This window comes from Falco biarmicus, chromosome 13 (genome assembly GCF_023638135.1).
Source record: "Falco biarmicus isolate bFalBia1 chromosome 13, bFalBia1.pri, whole genome shotgun sequence".
NCBI classification, from domain to species: Eukaryota; Metazoa; Chordata; class Aves; order Falconiformes; family Falconidae; genus Falco; species Falco biarmicus.
The window spans coordinates 16681170-16703369 of NC_079300.1; the positions used below are offsets into that span (position 1 = coordinate 16681170).

General features: G+C 38.0%; 1 long non-coding RNA gene across 1 annotated transcript in view; it reads right to left on the minus strand.

Moving 5' to 3' along the window:
- Positions 1–22200, minus strand: part of LOC130158240 (uncharacterized) — a 376714-nt gene that overhangs the window by 259747 nt on the left and 94767 nt on the right. The window contains exon 2 of the long non-coding RNA XR_008825220.1: positions 20280–20421. This is a non-coding gene — a long non-coding RNA (uncharacterized LOC130158240). The remainder of the gene's footprint in view (positions 1–20279; positions 20422–22200) is intronic.

Genomic DNA, 22200 nt, shown 5'->3' on the forward strand with positions numbered 1-22200 from the left:
CTGAAGGGACTTTAGAATTTCTGTTCCTCTCACTACACACTGTCAAAGGTTCCCCCACAAGAGATTAATTCAATGAGGTTACCTTATAAAATAAAATCCATTACAAAATTCAGATCACAAGAACCAAGGGAAAAATTACGCCAACTGAAATTGTCACCCAATAGAGAAAGCTCTCAGCCACGAGGTGATTAACCCTACACCTTTAGGAAATACCAAAAGATCCTCTTTGGAAAAGCTTCTGCACCAAAAAAGCAAATCTCTTTCTGCTTTTAGGGGTGTGGGACAGAAAGAAAGTGATATGACGCAGCCTTAAATACTAAAGGTATAACTCTCCTGTAAGCAAAGCTTTTACCATGGATGGTGGAGCATTGCAAGGGCACAGCATCTGCCCATTACTTCATCTTGTTTCTTGCACTCAGTCTCAGCATTTACTCCTTTTCGCTAGTCCATAGTCATATAACCTGCCCTGTAGACCACCAAGATGTTCAGGCAAAAAGGCAAACCAAGATATTTTCCTTTTCTTCCCTTCACCACACCAGCACATTCCCAGCAACAGCTTTCTATAAAGAAAAAAATAAAAAGAGGAAAAGAATATATCTTAGTGACAAGAGTGATTTATAGCCCCAAGGAGGGATAAAATGATCCATGACTAGAAGTCACTGTTTTTATTAAAAATGATGATTCCCAGTCATGGTGCTTTTTAGTTATGTGCATAATTAATGTTAGCTTGTGAAAGCTGCCAATGATGCTCATCACCAGTAGATGTTCTCGTATGTGTGGATTTGAATGCATGATGAAGTTTTTCTGTCTTTTGGGATTCAAAACAGAAGTTTGTGAATAATGCAAGACTGAAAACCAAAAACAACAAAGAAACTTCTATTTACCCAGTGAACGTTAGAGACAAGAGTGTAGAATACAAAGTAAAGTAACCAAAACAGGCGCAGATTTCCCTGTAAAAAACAGCACTGTATAAAAATTTGTTTGGTTTTTAGTTAGAGAATATCTGCAAATGAGAAATTCAAAACTACTTTACTGACAGCTTTGGAAGGAACAAACTCTTTGTTTACCCACTCATCAAAATATAGAGAGGCAACACTAGAAGTCTTTACCACAAAGCTCTATTTGAAGCTCCGGTCTCAAGAGAGCATCTCTACTACTGGGAAATAAGTCAGTCTGTGGACTGCTGTTACCTTCTTTTCCAAGTTCAGCATGACATGCGTTGACTTTTGGTGGTATGGTTTGGATCAAAACAGCTGTCAATTAGCTGAACCCATCTCATGCCTAGCCTTCAACACTGTATACATAAATCCAGTTCTATATGCTATGCTGTTTAGCATCAGGTGGTAAATGATGTTGGTAATTTCATTACTGCCTGAATTACATTGCTGTATTCTAGAACAAACATTTTGCCTTTGCCTTCCTCTCAAAAAACCACTTCAACATGTGAAGTAGACTTTTCCTGGCTATTTTAGTTTCCTCTGAATTTCTTTTTATTACTACAAATACCACACAAAAGCAAGCAATGCTAATACTCCAAGAGGAGAAATGCTGTTAACGATTATGTTTCTAAGTAGTATTTCTTTTCATTTTGCATAACCCATTGCCTTTTGGATTTATCAAAATATTTACTTATGGGAATGCCTTTACTCAGTGCCTTGTGGATCACCAATTACACATTAAAGAACAAGGTCATAAAATATTGATAAAATCATTAACTACAGTTTTATCCATTTACCATGGCTAAAAACACATGCTGCTACAATCTTAATTTGATTCCCAAGGAAATAAATTATTTCAAGAACAGCATTTAATTGCTAGAACACTTCAAAAAATGAAAGAAAAAGAGTACCTTTCCCCAATTTCAACTTTCTGTTCATGTATTTGCCTCACCAATATACTCTGGTGATATGAAATAAATGTCCCAGACCCAGAGTTTTGTAGGTGTGCTGTACTCCCAAAATAACACAGACTACAACTGGAGTTGCCACTCGTCAGAACTACCATTAATTTAACTCTTCGTCAGATCAGAAATCACTGTGCTGGATTTTTCTGTTGATGTTCTTGAATGTTATCCCTCTACTCATCATATCAGACAAACAATTGAAGGAATGTTGCCATGAGGTCAGACATGAAATATTAATTTGGTTCTATAAGCAATGGTCATAATTTGTTTTCAGCAAGTTAATCCAGTAGCTTTGCTTTCTGGACAAAATGGTTTCTCATTTTTCTACTGACCAGTCTACAGCTTCAATATGCAGGTAACATCATCTAACAGAACTGCGCATATAAGTCAGAAAGAGGAAAGCAAAAGTAGGATGCAATTCCCTTTCTCCCTATGCAAAACCGGTACAAGTTATTGATGGCAGAAGATCGCTGTTTGTCCTGGAAGTCAAGAGCTGCAGCATGTGCTGGTACAGGGGCAGACATTGCGGGTTCTGGGATGGAGGTCTGGGCTGTTTCCCAAAGAAAGGAAGGATAAAATTGATTTTCTTACATAGAGGAACTGTTATTCAGAAGAGCAGCCAGTGGATTTGTGAAGCTGGCTGCAGGCTCTGTTGATGCTGCTTTTCCCATCGTTATGGGACACCACTTTTCCACATGTACAAGAAGTCTTCCCCCAAGCCCAGCATTTAATTAAAACCAAAAAAAACCCAAAACCATTTCATCCTGCAGTTCCCATATCCAGATAAAAACAATATTAACTACTTTGACAAAATTTGAAGGAAAAGCCAAGAAAAGGCACAGCAAACGTTTAGTGGGGAGAAGTGCCTTGCCCCAGCAGTGCAGTTGCAAGACTACAGACCCTCTCCCAGCACAGACACCCATGGAGGCTACAGGCAAGCACAGGCAGGAGGCATCTGGCATCCCCACACTTCAAGTGAATCCCCCCTCGCAGCCCGGTGAACGCTTGCAAGAGGTGTCTGTGCAAGCCTCATCTTTTCTTCCTGTATAATTTGTTACTTAGGTTGGTTTCTGATCTCATTTTAAATGTGGTTGGAGACTATCAGCATAATTGACGAGCAGATACTGTGTTCCCCCTGTTGTACTGAAGTTGTTTTTCTCAGTCGGTTTTCAGAGCTCCTACTGAGTTGTTAATGAGCTGTCAATTATTTGTGCAAATTGGGAGGTAGGCACTGGGAAAGTAGCTGCACTGGAAAAGAAACATTTTCCCTTAAATCTTCCAAAATGCAACACTAGTATACCAGTACAAAAGCTACTTTATATAAGAAAAATGAACATTTTAAATAGGTCCACTGTAGGGAAAAAGAACCAACCAACCAAAAAACCAAACAATAAAACCCACAGCAAAAATACTTCATTAAATAAGGAAATACAGAGACCTAATTCAGCAGCTACATTCATAGTAACAGTTTGAAGAGGAAAAAATGAAAATGCCACTCTTCTGCTGGAGAGAGCACAGTACCCTGATCGCAGTTCACATCACTACTAATGGTAACCTGTTTGCTGAGCTTGGTTTTCATAAGCAATACTTGATTTATCTTTTTGTTCTTAAAAGGAGCTTCCTATTTCAGCTTCTTGTTCTTGAACCCCTATGTAGAGTGCCTGATTTCTCAGTTGGTGCCTAGCCACACAAACAGCTGCTTGACATTTAGTACAACTGATGGAAACAGATTGTTGGTGGCAAAGGTAGAAAGAAGGATGGCCAGGAAACCTGAGAACCTGCTAAAGCAGATGGATGTCAGATTTGCTCCATCAGTGTTGGAAAGACCACAGAGTTCTTTTCTCTCTCACTCTACCTGCCACTTCATCCTCTGCTGCTCATTTCCACCCCACAGTTACGTGAATACTAGTTGTGCATGGCTACATTTCAAGAACCTGGAAACCTCTGATGTGAAAAATGAGAACACTAATAATTTCCTAACCATCTTTTTTCATCTCGATGACCAGTTGCACTTACAAGACAGATTTAGTAATTTTAATCAGTGACAAAACTTTTAAATGATCCTCTTTGAGAAAGAAAAAAAAAATGTTCTAAGGTTTAATTATGCAAAGGGCTACTCTTAAGAAGGTACAGCAGGATATTTCATATGCTTAACTTTAATCACATGTATAAGTCATTGCAGACTCAGAGATGGGTATTTTTGCTGGGAGTTCCAACATTTTCCCGTTAGGGGAGGACTGCTTCCCTCTGACAGTCCTCTTGACCTTCATGTCCTGAGAAACCTGGACTCACACTGAGCAGACAAGTGTATCCAAAAAGCTGCACTGATTTCCAGTGAAATACTAGGGCTTTTCTAGCAAGGGGGGAAATCAGGTGAGTTTCACCAGATGCTTTGCTCCACCGGAGTGTACAAGTCATGGGTGGAATATAGAGGTTGAGGTGAAAGGGGTTAGAAATCCCTGAGCATTACAGAAATTAAAACTGGGTTTCCCCCCATTCTCCTTCAGGGATTGGCACTGACTGAAAAACTCCTGTTTTTTGATGAAAATTTTGTAAAAATGTCTAAAAATTATTGATAGGATTAATCTTTTAATGACGAAAATAAGGACCTTTCACAATATAGGCAGCAAACAGGGCCACAGACAGCAGGGAAGGTTTTATTTTTATTCTGATTGCACACAAAATAAAAGGGCTATCTGAGTCTGCTTCACTGAAGTTGAGAGACAGGCAAGAGATTATACAGCATCATTTTTTCTGCACTGCACATCTTTTCACCCAGCTACACGCATGTGTGCTACAGGGTAATGTATAAGCAACACCCAACACCATCTGTTTGACTGGAGCACAGACCCTTGCACCAGATGCCAGTCTGAATTTAAAGTCAGCTAGGTAGTGAACAGAAGTTGTTGCCATGAGCTGCTCAGGCTTTACATCAGTCTCTTTATAATGTCCTGTTATGAAAGCTCCAGCTCTCCTGCTATAAATTTGTATTCTTGTTAAGCAGAGCAGAAGCCAAGGCTCAGGTAGAAGAGCTGCATACCCATCCCTGCCTTGCAAGATGCTGCAGGTTAGTGTTGGAGGAGAAGCCTAACAGTCTGAACAGCTGCTACACATTTCACCTAGTCTAAAAACCAAGTAATTTTGGTCTACAGTTTAGTTCTCTTTCCATTACCTTTCACAAACAAGTTCACTTAAGGAAGAGACACAAAATGAATGATGTCTTTTTGTTTCAGGAAGAATTATTTCACTGACATCTGCTGAAGTCATCTGTTTAAGAATAAAGACCCTCTAAAGTCCTGATTAAAGCTTTCAGGTTGCTGGAGCAGGGCCAACTGCAACTCTGTAAGCCTATGGCCTGCTACAAAAATTCAAGCACAAAAAAAACCAACACCCCAAACAACCCAACAAAACCCTGTCAAACTAAGAAATGTAAGGAGTGGTGGATCTTCTGCTGAGAAGTTCAATGCTCTTAATTCATATTAGCAGTGAAACTTAGAAGTGCAAACATAACATTGCCACAGGACCAGTAATACGCACAATGGATGAGGGGGCTGATGGATCACCTATATTTTTTTATTGCTATTAAATCAGTATGGGAGTTATTACTCTTATCTGTAATGCAGTCAGACCCAGAGGTCTCAGGTGACATAACTGGAGGCAGATTAACTTGCCTATGGCAAACAGATGATGAACAGGATTAAAATCCAGGTCTCCTGAGACGCAGACCAGATTCTTGTAATCACTATTCTTTTTTATACCATCTGTAATGCTTAAGCAGCCACTTTCACTGGGAAAAACATTACAATAAATGAAGGCAAGCTATAATAAATTCTTTTCAGGGTTTTTAGCTTTTTCCTAGGTTTTATAAATCTTCCTGAAACTGAACCTTGATATCTAGGGGCAAAAGCGCACTTCCCCTCTGTGTTATAGAAACATCATCTGGGAATGAAACATTTACTTAGAAGAAATAACAGACACTAACAGCATTGTCTCAGAAATCTGCAAATTTACATTGACTACCCACTAAGTTTCCTATCTACGAAAAAGAAAAAAAAAAGATTATATATTCCCAGAGTTTTTAAATAGTATGCTGCACAAAGACATACTTGAAATGAAAATATGACAGGAAATTTGCCTGTAAAAAGAATGCCATACATCTGACGGAAACATGAAAAAATAAACCTACATGACATTTTTTGTAATCTTAAAATCAGCAGTGATTAAAAAATTGCTGCATTGTTAGCTGCATTTTAAATGACTTTCACAATTATATTTTCCATCTTAAAATGAGCATAGATGCTTATTTAAGCGGACTTAAGACACAAAATTATTCTTTAAGAGATTTGTATCTTTTTCCTTTAAAAAAGCCTAAAATCAAATAACCCACCACTCCTATTTTTCCTTGTTCATCAAAACACCCATCACAAACCCGTCCTGTACAGACCACAGAGGAAACACATTATAGGAACTGAGATAGGGGTATGAGTACACGTAGAAACTCAGATATGAGATAAGAGTATATGCAGCATTCTCCAAGACACTGAATTGAATAGTCCACGCCTACTGCTAATAATAATGTAAATATTCAGCTTTAGCACTTACATAGAACTTTATTTCTCAAAGCAACTAAGATGATGGTATCTCAGCATCTATTAATATTGAAAAGTACTTTTCTGATCCCAGGACAGATAAGGTCCAAATGCTGATTTGTTCTGTTGCATAGACTTTCCACACTCATAATGTTGACAGGGATTGACTGAAATTAGAGCAGTGTAAAAACATAGCTATTAAAGCTGAAACATTGAAAACAAAGGAAAACAAACATTTTCCTTATACGTCATCTCTCATTTAGGTGTAAAGTCTTGGCCTCACTGAAGCCAGGATTTCCCTCAAGATATTAACAAATGCATCTGCATATTAATTATCTACTAGCAAATTAATTCTCTACTGGCTAGAATCAAAATATGGAAATCCAGAGTAAAGATATACAAGTGTAACTCATAGCAGCTGGCATCTTTCCATCAACTTGACTGGATGCCAGTGAGAGGAATTCGGCTGTCAGTTATCATAGCACAAGAGGAAAAATTTTGCCAAATATTATTCTGAGTGTACAGCAGTGTATAACCACGAACGGAGCCCAAAATACTATTTCCTCAAAAATGCCTCATTATGAAACAGTTTCTTTTCTACTACATGAATGCTTCCATTCAGTGAGGTATTTCTAGGTGAATTACACTGCACACACAGAACTGAGCTTGATGACTTCCTGTGGAAAAAGAATTCAGAGTGCATTTTGGTAGGAAGCTGATTAAATTCCCAGTATGCCTTTAATGTTATTTAAGAAAAACACACACACACAGGCTATTTCAGGACCTGTAAAAGAAAGTGCACGCCTACAACTCTAGCATAGGCAAATCAAATAGGCAATGACAAGGCCAAATGCCATGACTATATATTTTTTAAATGTTAAGTATTATGAACCTTCTTTTGTATCACAAATAAACTTTATTATGCTACCACACTGCAATCAATTATAACTGTTTTTATTCTGCAAGTAACGTACAGAATTAAACAAAGCAGGCTGGCATAGTAGATTTGACCTTTGAAAACAGGAGGAAAACCTGGTTTCCTCCAACAGTTTATGTTATTTTATTTCTGTAGCCTTTGGAAAGAAGCGAACTCAGGATTCAGTGAGCCATACAGTTCTCGTAGAGAACTGGCATAATCCAGTGCCACTCTGCTTTTCATTAGGAAGCCTCTGTTCCCCTGTAGCCCTTCCTGTGGACCAGGATTTAATTTTGCCACTCTGATGATGGCATCTCACCTCTGTGTGTTTCCACCTTCACACAACCATATGGCAACAAAGTGTTAGAAGCCACACACAGGATATGTTTTTTTGAAAGTGTTCTAAAAAAAAATAAAAATCACTACAAAGTCATAAATTCCTGTACAAAATTAAAAAGAGATACCCTTGCTACATAGTATTCAACACGATCTCATTAGATTAATATTAAAGATTTTTAAATAAAATATAAAGATATATTTATGTAAAAATTATTCCCTGCCTCTTACATTTGTTTGACTTTCTGCAAAATAATTATGTCAAAATCTAGATCCCACGGGCCCTCTGATAAAGCTTGAAGAGTTGCGTGAGGGACCAGAAGGTATTTTCATGGGTCATATAGTATTATAATTTTTAATGGCATTATGCCCATCAGAGTTGGGGAAAAGTCTCTGACTACTAATTCTCCAGTGCTAAGGGATGCTTAGTTAGACTGGTGCCTGCACGCCTCTGTATCCTCCACAAAGATGCAGAGAATGATCAGCACAGTGTCTGCTCAAGGCTTTAGATCAGTATAGGCTAAAGCGTGGGGCCAGGGCTGCATTGCTTCAGCCAAGCTATGGGAATGAAGGTTACAATCCCATCCTGGTTATAATAGCCACGAAGCAGCCCTAGAGCTGTGAGTTCTGCGGTGCCCAGTGAAGAGCAAGAGAGGCAGTAGCTGTACAGAGGAGACCTCCCCCCCAGCTACAGCCATCTCCCTCCTACCCTCAAGGTCCCCTTCAACAACAGCACAGAAGTTAGAGAGCTGGATCCCCGGGGTCAGGGCACAGGCAGAACACTGGAGCACCCATTCTGGTGCCCCAAGAGCCTGCCATTGCAGGCAACTGCCTTCTTTGTTAGCCGTCATTGCAGAAGTCCCATAAGCCCTTTGAATCAGAATGGGATCTCTTATTCTTCACTGCAAAACTATGCTGGCTCTTATACTCGCCATGAACACAGCTGCCTAAACTGAGACCTTCCTTCATGTGCCAGCCAGCAGGTGAATCTCATGCTCAAGCAATGATAGTGTCTCACCAGAGTAGTATTTTAAAATATGTGGAAACAATATTCTTACTATTGCTTTTATCATTTATGACAGGAAGATCTTTAATATATGGGTAAATTTCCATTTGGAGAAGTCAATAGTCTTAAATAATAACTAAGATTTCAGGTCTTTCAATCACGATGCAAAATAACCTACCATTAACTTTACAAATGAGAACCAAGTTAAAAGGCTTCTAGCAAATTACCAGTGAATCACCAGAATTTCCTTCAGGCAGAGATATTACTCCTAAACTGTTGCCAGTGATATATAGCTTTAGCATTTTTTTTTTTTTGCTAATTTGCAATGGTTTCTCATACTCTTCTTCTAATGGATCATTACAAGTGCCAAATAATTTGTATGGCTGCCAATAACTGTCTCAAGGTAAGACTGCTTAGGTAGGCCAAGAAGAACATACAGCAAGAGAAAGCCTACAAAAAGAATTCCAAATTACAGCGCTGTTATGGAAAAATAGGAAACACTTAACAGAATAGAAAGCTATGCCCTTAAACATCTGCTTCCAAAATCAAGGCCGTCACAAATAAAGTACTACCTTAATAATATACTGTTAAGGACTTCCTTTTTTGCTTTTTAAAAGCCTGTTCACTTTGCTGCATGTTATAAAAAACATGCTAGGTCAAACTGTACTTGGAACTATTGCCAAAAGTGATGCAGTAATCCAGAGGAATTAAATTCTTATGCTATGGAAAATAAACCAAAGAATTACATACACACAGATTTCTCATGCTCCTCCAAACTTTGATCATATATAACTCACCTTAAACCTTAAATCTTTGTGAAGCCAATCAGTTATATAAAGGCTGGTGATGGCAATAATTTATGGATCAATAAAAAATGATTTAAACAAAGACTAATAAAAGCTCAATTTAAGATGTATTGGTCATAAGTGGTACTTGATTCATCTTTAATATGATACATTCTTTCTTTCATATCTTTCTTCGATTACACTGGGTTTTTTTCCTGCCAACAAACCTTCTCAACCTATTCTTGGAGGACAGCGCAGTAGCATTCGAGTGTCGGTGTTAATACAGCCTATGCGACTGAAGCAAAGGTCACTGGAGAGGATCCTCCAGGGAGCCAAGCCCAGACCCCAAAACAGCACACCAGCAATCTGTAATACCTTCGTGCACGCAGTCCTGTAAGTACATGCACATTATGTGGAGCCCGAACTGTTTGCTGAGCACCTACATACGTATATACAAGGACTGAAAGCCTCTTGCTCCATGCTTGAGGTTTGTTTTCATATCTTCCCACCAGACTCAGCTAGATTTGTGATTTGTGCACCCGTAGTACGATCTCTTTACAAAAGGCAGACAGCCCCTATTCTTACACTTGCTCCTATAAACTGTTGGTAATTGTCTGCACCTTTAATATCTTCTCATTTTTTTAAGTTCACAAGTCTGGAGACATTCTCTAAAGACATACACGTGTATTTTGACCTTTTCTTGTGATCAGTGAGCGGCAATAACATCATTCACATTAAGCATTAACTTGCAGTATTAATGGTGCATTTAATACACACATGACTGTCACCTTGCCTGCCCTCTGACTGCTTTGGGCTATCTGAAGACACTTAGCCAACAGGGAACACAGGGCACTGAATTTAGGTCACAGCCAAGCTGTATGAATCTGGCCTTTTAAACACATTCACGTTTTTGGTGCCTGGCATGTTTCTGTGGAGCAAGGTGACAGTATGGCACCTCGTCCTGCAGTGGGGTGACCAGGGAAGGGGTCAAACTCAAGAAACAGGCCTGACAAAGGGTCCCACCTCAGTGCTGCTGTCTTTCAGGGTACAGAGCTGAACTGACTTGAGATAATTCTTATCTCCTTTCTGGCAGTGAGGGTTGGAAATACCAGGAATGTCAGACTCCAGTTTTCTCTGCCCAGTCAGACCCCAGAAAAGCAGCTGAAACCCCCAAAGCAGAACATGACATGGTACAGAGACGTGTTCTCCAGGACACCTGCACAATTTCACTTCATCACTTTTAATAACAGTTTTGTTAATCATATCTTTATTTTATATAAGTTAGTCCATTAGTCCAGCGGGTATACTGTGTTGCTAAACACTACTTCTCCTTAGTATGTAGAATTTCCATGAACATTGAGTTTTCTCACTACTCCCGGCTGTGATTTCTTTCTCTAATTCTGTTTCTAGGGGAAAACGTCCCTTTCCACTGAACTGCAGAGCTCTGTTAAATATTTCACACACAGTCCCTGTGCAGAACCAACACAAATAGCTATTCCACATGACAAACTGATATGGAATAACGGGTCAAGATCCCCAACCCAATCAAAGAAAGAGCAGGAGCTTGCTTTGTTATGTTAAATGTGAAAGAAAAGAGTGAAAGAGCATTCAAATGACAGTTTTGGTCCTTACCAACTATTACAATTTGCTCTTGGAAGCATGACCTATACATGACAGACACCTCCTGTGAGCTGACTACGTTCACCTAGATGGAAGCAAAATCAGCCTCATAAGAAAGTGGCATCTCTTGAAGAGAAATAATTAACAAGTTTGACATAAAAAGGGTTATCATTACAAGTGTTGCCATAAACTTTCCATACAAGTTAAATTAAGACATGGCAGGTAGGCCAAAAAAAAAAAACAAAAAACAAAAAGGCTGGTGCACAACAAAAAGTAATGTAGGATATCTGGGCAAAAAAGAGAAGGGGTTTGGTTTGAAACTATCTGTGAGGGTATGACCAGCTTACTCTCAGGTATTTTCAAAAGGGACACTCTTTGCCTTCAATCCTATGTACTTTGTCTTATATACTGTGCTACCATACAGCATTTCTCTGAATTTATGTCAGCTATGCCCATCCACTGCTTACTTTCCCAGTGCTGCAGGTATTGGCTCCACAGCAAGAGCTGAACTTACGTGATTTATTTGACACGTGGGCATTGCAATGCTTTCCACTTTGTTTTGCAAAGAAAAGACAACATGATTTTTTTTTTCTTCCTTACCTTTATTTTCTTCTTAAATTCCTTTTTAATTTTGCCAAAATTGATCTTATTTTCCCTCAACTAATATTCCTCATAAAGGTAGCAGATGCCCCAGCTTGAGAATATAGGCACATTTCTACTTTTTGAGAAAAAATAACCAGCTTAAGAGACAGTATTGTTGAGAATACTAGAATATGAATATAAATCTTCAAAATTATCAAAACTTATTCAATCCTAAGAAATTTATATATAATTTAAATCATTATACAGATATACAAAGGTGTCAGAGTGAATTTATGAATTTATATATGGGTATATAGCGGAAAATAATAATCACTTTGATTTTCATCTGATTCAATTTGCTGGCAATTCAATATGCAAAAGATGTATTTTTATTCAACTATTCCTTAAAATCAAAGAACAGTTTCTCACTAAGAAATTCTATCTAGCCTGTGTTTAACTACAGAAAAGTATGTTGCACCCATTTTTATGTCCTAAAAAAACTGGGCTATAAAAATAGAGAGAAGAATCAATACTCTACTCAAGTGATACATAAATCTAAGCATCGCCAAATACTGGAAGCCTATAGTTGTAAATTACTTACTTCAATAGCAAGATATAAATGATAAGGGGTAAATGGCTGTAATAGTGGGTTCAGAAGAACTTTGTGAGGAAAAATTTAAAAAAGCGGATCAAGGAACAATAAGAACAACTAATTCAGCCTATTACTTTAGTTAACAAACCTCCTCTTAAGGAAGAATTGGTACCACAATCCATTTAGTAATAAAAGTGTAAAATATATGAAACTTCAGTCCAGATAGTAGGTGATGAAGACTGTTCAGGTTTTATTATGTGCTGTTCTGTCATAAATAACTTTAAACTTTGCTCATTGGTTTCTGTTTGGTTTTTTAACTACCGGATTTTAATCTAATTACTTCAAACTGTCTCAGGCAAAACTAATGGCAACAGTATGGAGCTGAAGTTGCAGCTACACTTTACCTGCACTAATACATGCAAATGTTGCCATCTAGGAGGCTTCTAAATTAGCACCTGAATAAACCTTTAGATTCCAAGCATCTAATTTGTTGGGGTTTTCTGAATGTTAAAGGAATTAACTGCTGAGGTTATTTTCATGAGCTCCAGGTATGTCAAATGCAGTATGTGCAGCCTTTGGGTACCATCAGTGAAACTGCAGAAGTAAAAATAAATATTTTTTTAAAAAATAAATATGTAACATCCACCTAGTCTGCAGTTAGACTCCATTCCTAGCCCAGGCATATCTTTCTCTTGTGGCTACTCTGAAGATAATTGCTTGATGTTAAGAATTCAATATATTGATGGAGGGATTACTTATAAGAAGTTCAACACAAAGGAAAATGTGTTGCTAAAAGCAGTGAGAACTGGCTGCCATCATCTCAAGCATCTTTTGACTTGACTTATGAAGCCATGCAAATGAGTCATAGTCTTGGCACAGCTGCTTTCTCCCAGCTATATGCATTCTAGAAATTGCCCATCCACAGTTACATGCAGAAGCACTGCAAAGCGACAGTGTTAATCCTCCTCTTTCTTACACATCATCTCCACCCTGTTCACATGAACTCCTAATGCCAAAAGATATTATTTCCTTCTTTGCTACCTCAATGCTTGACGATACGAGGGACTTTCTTCTTCCACGTGCCCTGATTGCTAGTCACGAGGCTAACCAAAGGTTAGAGAGGGGCAGGAGGGAGGAATGAAGAAGAGAGATTCACGATAAATGCACAAGCAGACCATAAATGATGACTGGCTTTTTGTGATAAAGTATTGCAGGACAGAAAGTTGGGAAGTTTAGGCATGTCCCAAAGGTGTATGGAGAAGAAATGTGTTAGTAAGGCAGAGTTCCAAGCGCCTCTGAGGAACTAAGCTTGAAAAAAATATCTACATTGGTAATTAATGTATCCCAACAAGCTGATTGACCTATGACCAATGCACCAGAAATTTCAGGTTGACTGCAGCTAGAGAAGGAGAATCTGGCAGTGAAAACTGCAGAAAACTAAAATGTGCTAAGAGAACCCTGTCACCAACATCACATCTGGCACTGCAAGCACTCTGCAATACCTGCATCTGAAGAGCTGGCTGGGCAGCTGAAGAATAGGCACACATGTGAAGACTGTTTAAATCAAGGGGGTGGGGTGGTGGTGGTGAAAAAGGAGATGTATGAGTTAGGCAAAAGTTAAAAAGGGAAGAGAAAAAAATGTTTGTTTGTTTTTCGTCCTGTTCAGTATCCAGAAAATGAAGCAAGGCTAAAACACCAAATTATTTTGCCAGTCTCTGGAAAAAAGTTAGAAAGAAAAGCAGCTCAGACTCAACCCACTATTCCAGATTACTCAGAAAGTGCAGCTTTTGACTTTGACAGTCCCTTACCCATTTACAGCCCCTGAGCCAAGGTAACTATCGTGTCTGTGCAGGGCAGGAACACTCACAGACCAACTTCTGCAGGTCTGTGGGTGTTGGTTCGCTCCACAACAGCACTGAAAGCAGGTTCACTGAGGTTTATAAAGCACCATGGATTTTTTAAACGGAAAGTACTGTATTCAGCATTATTATATCATCTCTGGCAACATGATATGGACCCTCAAGAGCAAACTTAGTTTTTATTGAAGTGTTACTGTTTTTTGCCTTCGCTAGCTACGCTTCAATAGGTGCCAGTTAACCCGTGACAGACTAAATCCACTGCTGCCCTTTTCATGATCTTCAAGAGTATTTTAAAAGCAGTTTTAAAATTCCAGCTGTTCTATTTTATTTCATTTCTTGGGCTCAATTCCACTTTCCACATGAGATGTACATGAGCAAGTTGTGTGAAGAACACTGTGTTTCATCATACCAGTATATAAGTGGTACTATCTTTTAAATTTAAATTTGATTAATCAATAGCAAATGTCTATATGACACAGATCCCTTCTTTCTACAGTTGAATGAAGAAAATCTCAGAGAAAGGTCATTAGAGTGACTCAGACCAGTTTATGGGTAGGTGTTTGGCACCACCATCACCAGTTTTTTAGTGTACCATTTGCTATCTTCTAAAATGCTAAAAAAAGGGACAAAATAAAAATACTACATCTAGTCTTACTGAACTCCCAGATTTGGATAAGGTCATAATCTATTAAAAATGTAATAACTGGAAATTTTTAGACAAATGTTCAGCTACGTCTTAAGCATAACTGAACAAAATGATCTCTAAGCAGAATGCGATGTCTGGAGGATCCAGAACTATTACAAGACTTCAGTATTCCACACTGAAGGGAGACATTCATTTTGTAAAGGCTCAGAAAAACATGGACAAGCTTGAATGACCAAACTACAGATAAATGGAAATACTTTCTCTAAATTTATCCACTGATTCTTACTTCATTAACCAGTTCAGAAGAACATAAAAATACCAGTAAGAACAGAAAGACTGATCTTCCAGCATGCAGAATCAAATTTATTTTCACTAAGCAGCACAGCAGAGGCACCAGCAAAGCGATGCTCTCTCACAGAGGGCTCAGCCGACTGCTGATGTTTGTCTTTAACTTCATTTGCCAGCATCCACTGGACTTGAACTTTAAGCAACACTTCAAAAGCTGATAAAGGAAAGCAACCTAAGACATCAGCACAGGAGTTAGTATGCGAATTACCAACTGTAATGTTTTAAAATGTAAGATTTCACCCTGTGGGAACCTGCTTGAGGTGTCTAGACTGGCTGCATCAAGCAGGAAATGTTAATGAAACACCTTGGTCCTCATACAGCAGGGGTGTAAGGTATACATAAATCAAATATCTGCAAAATTAGTTGACATGGTTAGATTAGCAATAGATAAATTAGGTGAAGGTAAAAGTGATAGGTCATAGGATGAGATCCAAGTATGCATCTTTGAACATCAGTCATCTGATGCACTGGTTTTGTCACAAGTAACAGGTTTAATAAATTATCACTCACTACTTGAGTTTTAAAAATACAGAACTTCTACTTGCAGAAGTTGTATGTAGGTGAAATGAGTCTGGGAGTTGCACGCAGAGTAGGCATAAAAGGAGGAAACCTGGCCTCACTGAAATTGGGATCTTTTTACATTTGCTTAAGTGAGACAGTTACTTGCTCACCAATGAAGGAATCAAGCAAAGAACCATTTCAAATTAGATTAAACCCTGCCATTTACTAGGAACTTTTTAAGTCACAGTGATGCTTGAATGTGGTAGAGTTTCACTATTACATACTCTCCTGGTTTCAGCTGGGAGAGAGTTCATTTTTTTCTTAGCAGCTGGTGCATCTGTGGTTTGGATTAGGCATGAGAGCAATGCAGTGGCACCTGATGGTTCCAGTTGCTGCTGGTGATGTTTGCGCTCAGTCAAGGACTTGGCTCTTCCTCCGCCTGGGCAGCGAGAGGGCTGGAGGGTGCAGAAACCGGGAGGGGACGCGGCCAGGACAGCCAACCCAAACTGGCCAAAGGCATATTCCCTACCATGGGACATCATGCTCAGTCTATGAACTGGGGGGGGGGGGACACCAGCTGGGCATCGCTCAGTGGGCACTGAGCAGCTGTAGAGAAGCAATGTGGCACTAGCTTCTTCTCCACTCTCTATGGATTTTATTCCTCTCCCCTTCTCCCTCTTTTTCATTGTAATTGTTATCCATATTGTCATCATTTGGGGATTTTTTTCTCCTGTTTCATTTAATTAATAAACTGTTCTTATCTCAACCTTTGACTTTTACATTCCGATTCTCTCCCCGGCCCTTGGGGTGAGGGTAGAAGGAGTGAGTGGCTGCGTGGTGCTTGGTTTCTGGCTGAGGATAAACCATGACACATACTTCAAATATTAAGATTCTTTGTCATTAATTCTCTTCTATCTTTTGTTGGTAAAAGAGGGTTCCTATCAGAATTTTGCATACAGAGTTCCTTTCTTTGCATGTATGTTTTCACACGGGAATTTACCGATATATTTTAAGCAAAGGAAACTCAAAAACCTGATCCTATGATACCAATGAAAATTCCTTGCTTATAAAATAATTTAATAGAATATTCTTAATTTCTCCATGTGATTTAATTACCTTGCCTAATTTAATTCACAACACAGACTTCTGTGATGAGCTATAGGATTTTAAATTATTCCCCCTACTTAAATTATCAATAACTTTTCCTTGTTTTCCACTTCAAAAATGTATATGGAAAGTTACTGATAAAATGCTGCATTTGATTTCTATGAGAAGATTGTTCTGTTAATTGTGGGGTTTGTTACTTTGTTTTCTAACAAAGCTACATGGCACTAAATGCTCAAAGCATATGGATTCCTTCTGTGAAATAAAGCCTTAGAATTAATCACAGGCAAAATCTTGAATTTTTTAAGGTAGCATGCAAATACATTTTCCTGGACTTATAAAGTTGTTTTTAAGATGTGTGTTGTAAGGATGCCCAAAGAAATGATACTTCAATACTGAACACATTCAGTAACAAGCACATGCATGCTTTTTGCTAAGTTGGAATGAAAATGAGAAATCCCAAACTATGAATATAAATCAGTCAACTTCACTATATACATTGAATCTACATGTTTGGGGTTTTTTTTGCTATTCTGCTTCCCTTACACTACTTTAATAGATTTTTGCATATCAAAACATTGATATTTTAAGAAGAAATTTTGGTTGAAACTGTTCCTCCCAATAGAGCTGTATCTTCAACCACTGCAAACATTACCGATGGGAACCAGAATATACTTTTGTACAAAAAGTTTTCCTTAAAAAGAATAAAACTTACGAATACTTGAATGTAATGAAAAATGTAAATTACAATTGGTGTCTGCAGTAGAAGATTAAATGTTAATGTTTCCTTTAATAACTTTGAAATAAGCAGTTTTTCCTGTTATTAATCCATACTTGTTCCAGCTTGTGTTATTATCATAATGCTAAAGCCCTCTATGACTGCAGAAAAGGTGACTAAACTGGTCTGTGATTACAAGCAAATACCAACATTCAGATGTCATCTGTACTATGAGCCACTCAGTATCAGCTCTATCAGATACAACGGGCCTGATTTTCACTTTTCTTTTCTTTTTTTTTTTTTTTATGAATGGGTGCAACAGCTATTACATTTGTACCTATTGTAATATCCCATTTTAGTTTTAAAATATTTCCCGTCTGCACTGTCTTTGTTTTTACAGAATAAGTTACAAGCTCAAAATAATTTACGGTACTGGAAAGTTAAAGAAAAATTCAGAAATTTTCTCCGTAAGAAGATTAAAGGAGGGTAGTATCCAATAGCAATGATTAGTGTTGGTTTCATGTCTCCAACACAAAAATTGATTTAGGAAAAGAAAATAAAATTATTGAAAAGCACAACTTTTAGATCTTTCTTCTATCCAGTCCACAAGAAATAGATTTTTACCTTCCAAGCAACCTTGAGCACATCAGAATAATTGTTACATTAAATTTTTAATCTTTTCAGATGCAATAACATGGAAACCCCAAGGTCTTTCATGGAGAGATATTTTGCAGATATGACCAGGTACTCTGTTTATTTCCCCACCACCACCTACACATGTCCATCAGTGCTTCCTTATCACTATTCACAGAACAACAGAGAGTGATCTTATATCAGCAATTTGTTTAATTTCTTGACAAAAAAAGGCTAATTCTAGGACAATCAGTGCAATTCCAATAAAAAGCGGGGGTGGGGAGGAATAAAGAGAGCGCTGCCTAGGTATGCCCACTGTACCTGTGACACTGTGACATGACCACGGTACCCTAATGACAGTCCAGTTAAAAATCACAAATTCTTTACATATAAAGCCTCTGTGGTACATCCATTCTGATCTGGCAGCAGACAGGACTGTGATAATATATTTGTGTTCCACAACGGCTTTGAAATGTCAGAAAAATTAAGGTTCCACTATACACCTGGGGAACCATTCTACAAAAACACAGAGGGCCATGTCCCCATCCCAAACCTGATCATCATGAAAAAAATCCAACTCAATAACCACAGAGTAGGTAGCGTACAAGTAACAGTAACACATTACTGGAACAGGTACATTGTTTCCACTGAATCAATTTGCTTAATGGGCCAGTGAATTAATAGCTGTTGATGTTTCCAAATCGGAGGGGGGTGTGGTGCAGATTTCAGATGAGGAAAGGGAAAGATCTGAACGATTTTAATGAAAATGGGAGTGGAGAAGGGAGAGGGCAGTAGCACAGTGTGATGCGCTCACAGGATGCTTAGCACTGATCTGAAGAATGAGTTGGAAAATCACACCTACAGATGAATATTTCACAGACTAGGAGTGAACAGCTGGACACTGTGGATTACGTTAGCCAGAGGCTGTAAGCTCCCCTTAAGATACGTTTGAAGTACTGTCAGCTCCAGATACATGAAAAATGCAAATTACTATCTACCACTCAAAGTTTAATGTCTTTCTTCAAATGAGAACCTTTATTTTCAAAACACATGGGATTTTTTGCAACTATTATAAAGCCTATTACAACTAATATACAGCTAACATGTAAAACCAGAAGTTATACTTTTGTGCAATGTAAATACCCCAGAAGCTATCTGGGATAGCTCTCCCAGAAGTTCTTAGACCAAAAAACAATCCTGCTGTAAATATCCTTTGTACCAGCTAATTATATATTCCCTACTGCAGCTTTTAAGTCACTATAGAATAGATCATACTTCATAGCAACAAAGATGATGTCCCTTGGGACTGACTTCCCATTGAAAAGAGCTTTAATTTATTTATAGCAACACTTTATACTGCAAATGACACTGAGAACCCAGATAAGCTCTTTGGAAGAATTGCTCTCTCATTCTATTGAATTAGCCACTATAGATAACTGATTAAAATCTTATTGCAAAAATAAAAGACCCAAACAAGTTTGCCTTATAACAAGAAATTGAATTGCAGTCTGTGCTAGAAGCTAGTGAGAAAATAATGACTAGAGCAAAGATTTCTTTTACAGTTTCCGAATGCCTTTTATGCCAAAAGAAATAAAGAAAGCTTTACAGTGAGTAAGAGAGCTTTCCAAGATAGCTTTTTGTGTATTGAAAGATATATGGGCTATTACTGAACTGTTTTGAGCAGGCAGTCAGTTTAGGACTGAAGAAGCGCAAAATGGCTTTTTCTGCTCAGTCCTGGGCTTGCTCTGTGGAGCTTATGCTTTAGAATAAAGTAGGTTCGAAAACTTAGAAAATGGTGTCCTGTACAGAAGTATAATTGTGCAACTATTATAAAAGCAACTATGCCTGTCTGCAATAGCAGCAATTGCAAGCCAAGATTAGTTCAGGATCTTCAAAGAAAATGTCTCTGTGTTGTCTTAAGAGAACTTTCCGATACAAAGGATTTTACCATTCTTGGAACCTATGACCTAGACCTGAATCTTGGAGAAAAACAAGGTTCTAATTAAGTCTATTACAGACATTTCATATGATCCTTTGGTGACCTGTGTATTAAGTGGAAGAGGCTGGGTTCCATAACAGTGTCTCTTTTTTTTAGTCAGTACCCAGAGAAAGTATTTTCAAATATTTGCACCAGTACTCACTCTTTCTCTGGCATGATTTTTTTCATTTTTCTTTCATTGAATAATCAGCATTTGAATACTCCTTACAGAGTTGGGACTGTCCTGCTGTGTAACCTCAGACAGCTTCCATGTGAAACTGCAACCTAACAATAAAAGGCAGTATCTGAAATGAAAAATAAAAAATGAAACTCATTGGCTGCAACAAATCTAGGCAAAAACTTAAAACAGCCTACATCCACCTTGGTTTTCCAAGATTCAGCAGTGCCTTCTGAAAGTACAAGTCCATGTTTCAACATCATTTTTCTAAGTCAGTAGCTCACGGTTGCTCTTCCAGGCTTCATATTATGAAGCCTCTCAAAGACTTACCAGTCTTGATCGAAGAATCACCATCACTGACATTCATGTTGCTTTCAAGCTAGTACTTCCCACCAAGTCATCTTTTTATTCATAGCAAAAGGTTTCCCCAAACCCACACTGGACAGCAGACTCAGCTAATTAATCAGGTAGGAATTTTAAGTTTATCTCCATCTCTGATCACTCAGGTGACAGGCAGGGATCTGGGGCCGTCACTCAGGCTTTCAGCTTCAACATCTGTTTGCAACATTTATGAAGCCATGTGCCTTCTGAATCTGTTACTAAAGCTGCATCAAAAGAAAATGCAAGTGAGGGCTGGAAAGTTATTTTCAAAGGTTTTATTTATTTACTAAGCTCTTTGACTTCCGTATCCACTGGTAAGGATAGGGGTTTGTTTTGTACTCTAACTATAAACATCTTCACTATATACAACGCATAATGTCTCATCTAACATTTGGCATTAACAGCACTTTATTTACTAATTAGTTTAGCAGTTTATTACACTGAAGTTTAAATGTACTAATCAAATGTTTATTTTGTAATCATGTTACATTAATGCTAATTAGTGATGTATTTATCGCTTCATGGATTACATTTAAATTTAAATGCTCCAGTCAAAAGTTTGACATTAAATTGCACCTACCTTCTTAAACAGTCTCTAATGTAATGGTATTTAAAATTAACCAACACTCTAATACAAGTTTTTCTTTGCATTGTAAGGATGCATCTTTTTAAAACGTTACCTAGGTAACTTGGTAATTGTTATTATGTGGATGTGATAAGTATCTCTCTCATAATTACAAGCACGTAGATATGAACCAAGCATGTTTTAATATTTTTTCTTTTGTTTTGCTACTAGAACTTAGAGAAGGAATTTTAGAAATACATCTCAGTCCAGACCATTGGGATGTCCCAAATCACTGCAAACTTCCAAAGACCTAATTCCCAAAGGATTATATCTGAGATTTAATTGTTAACCATTAATCAGATGCTCTTGTTATCGTAAGGCAAGGAAGACATAGTCTGTATCAGAAGACAACAAATAAAGAACCTCACATAACAAGGAAACTAGCAGGGCACAGCCTAGTTCTTGCTGAACTGCACGTGTCTGCAGCCAGGTTTTCATCGTCTGTAGTTCTGAGGGAGATTTAAGCAGTTTTAAGAAACCACAGGTGGAATAGAGAGAAAACAATAGTAAAAGCATACATTCTTCAGTGGAACAGTGTATGACAATTCAAATATATATATATATATACATATATATGTAAATTTCTAAAATACTTTGCATTTTCAGCTTTCCAAATATTAGTATACTTTCTTGTTATCAGCTTTCATAAACTGTTCAGGCTGAAACAACCTTATGAGTAGAGTTCACAGGCAGGACAGAGACAAATGAAGCTTGAAATGCAAAGATTCATCACCTTCGTGAGGCCGCTTATAAATGACACTGTTCAGACTCACCTTTTCCCTGCCAGATATGCACATTCAGTTGCACTAACTTCCCAAAGGCTGAGGCAGAATACATCTCCCCAAAGATACACAAGATATTTAGAGGGAAAATGGAAATCTTAGAACTCCCAAGTCTGGA